The sequence below is a fragment of the Pecten maximus genome, chromosome 15 (assembly GCF_902652985.1).
Source record: "Pecten maximus chromosome 15, xPecMax1.1, whole genome shotgun sequence".
NCBI classification, from domain to species: domain Eukaryota; kingdom Metazoa; phylum Mollusca; class Bivalvia; order Pectinida; family Pectinidae; genus Pecten; species Pecten maximus.
In genome coordinates, this window is record NC_047029.1 from 25569549 (window position 1) to 25573686 (window position 4138).

A 4138-nucleotide genomic window follows, 5' to 3' on the forward strand; every position below is an offset into this window, starting at 1 on the left:
TACAAAACATTAGTGGATACTGGTTCGGCCATTACTATTATGAGTGAGTGTGCCCGTATGAAAAGTAAGGTATTGACAGGAAAGGATATCAAAACATTAGGGTGTATGGATGTCCGGGCTGCAAATGGTGGTTAAAATAGACTTGTTCGGTTATATAGAGGTCAAAGTCCAGCTTGGAAATTTAGAGGTTTTTCTCCCTGTCTATGTTGCCTGTGGTTTGATGCAACCTGCAATTCTGGGGTTTGACCTTTTTTAGTCATTGAATGCCACGATTGATATGTCTCTAACTTTGGTTAATATAGTGTCAGGTTTCTTTTCTATCAAGGTGGAAGGTTTACTCAAGGGTATGTAATGATGCTGTCCATTCTGATTCTGAGGTACCAGCAGGACCGCGGGGCTCCCTTCAGGTGCAACTTAAGGTTGAGAAGAATGATCCATCAACAGTTGTCCCAGATATTTATACCGTATGTATACTCCATTAAAATCAATATGCAGGAATAAATGTGTAAATGGTGTATGTTATAAAAACATGTATATTGGCAATCGCTAAACCTTATATTTAGCTTGTAATTGACGCTTTTTTGACATCTAATATATTTTTTGAAGATCATAGGGATCAGTTTCTGTTTGATTTGGTTTTATTTTACGTTCTATCAACGCTTAAGGCCATCTAAGATAAATGTCACATGGGTAATCCACATAAAAGGCAAATCTTGAAGCAGCATTATTAGAAAAAAACAATTGTTCAGAAAGAAGATATCAGGTCTTAAATCGCCTCTTCTGAATCATGAATGCACAGAGTAGATTCAATTCTTATACAACGTAGCCTCTAAGATTTGTTTTTAAATAAATACGTTTCTTTGAGATAAGCATGGTGAATAACATAGTTTTTTTACATCGTGCATAAAACCATGTCTTATCGTAATGACCTTGACAGGTAAGTTTATCTTACGTTTGACCCGACCTGAGCTTAAATGTACATTATATCATCAGAAACGATAACAAGGTCAATGCCTCCCGACCAAGGACTATTGTAAGTACATTAATTTAATGCTTGTTTTCCTGAGATTTACCACATAATGTTGACACATATCAAGGTAAAACGACGACAGCAATGCTGTTTTGTATAGCTAGCAGAAATAAAGAAACGATTCCTGTTGATTATCGTAATGTTCCTAATATTACTATTTACTTGAAATCTTATTAATAAACACATAACTACTATTACAGGTATTACAGATAATACCATTTAACTGGTTAGTTCAATTTTTCGTAATACTATGTACTTGTATACTATACATGTAGTTTATGGCCGATTGACAATGTGATATTATTGGGTAATATCCATGTTTGTTATAACGGTGGCAATTTACCGTTGTCACCACCGTGTTACTACATTTAGATGATTTGACCTAAACCGGTATCACGTTAGACTGATTTCTATGGCGGATGTCGCCGACGAATCAAAACACATTTACCTTCCAGAAACAGTGTCGTATTTACTGTGTTCAAATTTTATATAAAGAATGTGAATAAACTCATTCAATGAACTTAATATTACACTTGTATTAAATCGTTTGCGTAATGTACATTATAGTCCAGTATCAGCTTACCGACATTGTCATATAAACTTCTGTGTCAACTGTTTCTTTACCTCTCTCTATATATCAATATGATATTCTTTCTAGCAGGACAAGTAGACGTTGATGAAAAAACCAATGGAGGAGGAAAACAAAAATAGTAAAGGGGACGAACCTGAACTGGTTCACCTAAACACGGATTCGAACATTCCAAACTGTGAGAAGTCTTTCATAACTGAACTACAACATTGCAAAGAGACTAGATTCAAACTCACCAAGAGCTTGTTTGTGGCTTTGGCATTCATGATATTGGTTTGTAAATGCGATTCTAGGGTAATATTTTCAATAATTTTATATATCATAACTAAATATATTGATACATAAACACAAGTTAAGTATTTCTTTAAATAATTACTAAAACAGCAAAATAGTAATAACTTAATAGAAAGTAGAAACTTAAAGATAACACAGTTAAACTACATATGTTAACATGTATAAATGCTAGCTGTTTTGTACTTTTAAATTACCTTTATGTCATAGAAGTTAATGCTATATTCTTGGATTTACTTTAAGAGATAGGATTTGATCACCCTTTCAGTTTGACATACCTGGGCAATCTTTAATTTAAGCGTATGGAGGCAATGTTCTTAAATCAAATGATTTGAAATGCTTCATTTGTTGTATATTGTAGGGATGGACCAAAGGGCAGCTTGGTCCAGCCTTTCTAGACTTACTGTTCATTACTGGTGTCGATTTAAAGACAGGATCTGGTTTTATGACGTCTTACTACGCCGGACGTATGGTTGGCTCTGTTTTTGCGGGTGTAATATATTCAAAAGTTAACAAATATTTGATATTTGTTATTTCCATATCGGTTAACGGGATCATTGTTGCTGCGATTCCTTGGTGCTTTCAGTACGAATTAATGGTAGGAGCCCATATCATACATGGTATTTCAGGAGGTGTCCTTGATGTCGGTAAGTTGAACTTAGAATCTACATGTTGCTATGACTTCATAAAAAATGGAAATAAAACTTATCTTTGATATATAAATGTATATGTGGAGACGGGGGGTTGTGCTTTAAGTGAAAAAAAAAATATGACAATTTGAGTATGAAACATCAAAGCAATAAAACCGATTGTTTCTCAATTTTTCAAACCATTCCGATATCCCCTTATTTAATTTTGTGTGTTTACTGATGAATAAACTAACCATTCATGAACAATATCGATTTATGATATCTTTCGTTTTCCCCAGCAATTACATCCGAGGCTATAACAATATGGGGACCTACCGCTAGAGGGCGCTCCTATCTTCAGATATTGTCTGCATCATTTGCTATATCAGGATTACTGGCACCATTTGCAACTGCGCCATTTTTACTCCAACCACACGCCGATCACAGCACAAATCAGTCATTTATAGATTCGTCTAAAGTTACCTCTGGGTATGAAAATTCAACAACAGGATTATTCCTAGATGTTGGAAATCATTCAAGTGTCGACCAGCGGAGAAGCCACGTGAATCAACAAGAGTCTCGTCTATATATAGCATTTTTCTTATCATCAGGTATCGCGTTTCTTGTTGTCATACCATTTATAGTATTATTCTTCAAGTCAGGTCCTAGTGGTGCTAAAAGACGAAGAAAAAACGAATTGGAATTCATAGGAAATCTACCGATCCTAGTTAAATGGTTACAAGTCATCAACATGGGAATATTTTCCTCGGCAATAACAGGAGTCGACTTCACTTTCGGAGGGTACCTTTCTGCGTTCTGTGTTCAATATCTAAATTGGACGAAAACAGCAGCTGCAATGTTGACATCTGTTGTATTTTGTTCTACGCTTGTGGGCCGATTGGGAGGAATTTTCATAGTTCACAGATTTAAATCAAATACACTGATGTTGTTTGCCTCCTTGACCTGTATAGTAGGTTTTGTAGCAATGTTTGTTAGTGCATGTGTCAAATTTAACATTGGGATATGGTTATCAGTTGGTCTTATTGGCATTCCGTTTGGCATTGTCTGGCCAGTGTTTTTGAGTTGGGTAAACGAAAACGTCATTCCAATTTACGGAAAAGTCACCTCCTACCTGTTAGTGACGTCATTTTGTGGGGCCATGGTTAACCCGGTTTTGATTGGATACCTTATGGAGAACGTTTCTCTCCTGTGGTTCTGTTATCTGTGCTTTATCCAATCTGTTATTGCGACAATTTGTGTTATATTTATGATAATACATACTCGTTGCATGATCAATTATAACGATGGACACAAAGATGCAGTTACGGGATAGTCAAAAGTCGTTTGTTACGCATTGCATCTCCCCCTAAGCGATGACAGATGCGTGCCCCTCCCCCTGTCTATAAGACTATTCTTTAAGCATTGTCCGCTGATAAGCTAACAAGTATAACTTTTATTATTGTATTGCATCATGAGGTGAACGCTCTGTATTTCTTCCGGAACACCTGGTCGTTGTGTCCTTACATTTTTGGAAGGTCCCATTCACACCTATGTTTTGTATTGTAATTTTGTCCATTTTGATTTTCTTTTTCCATTGAT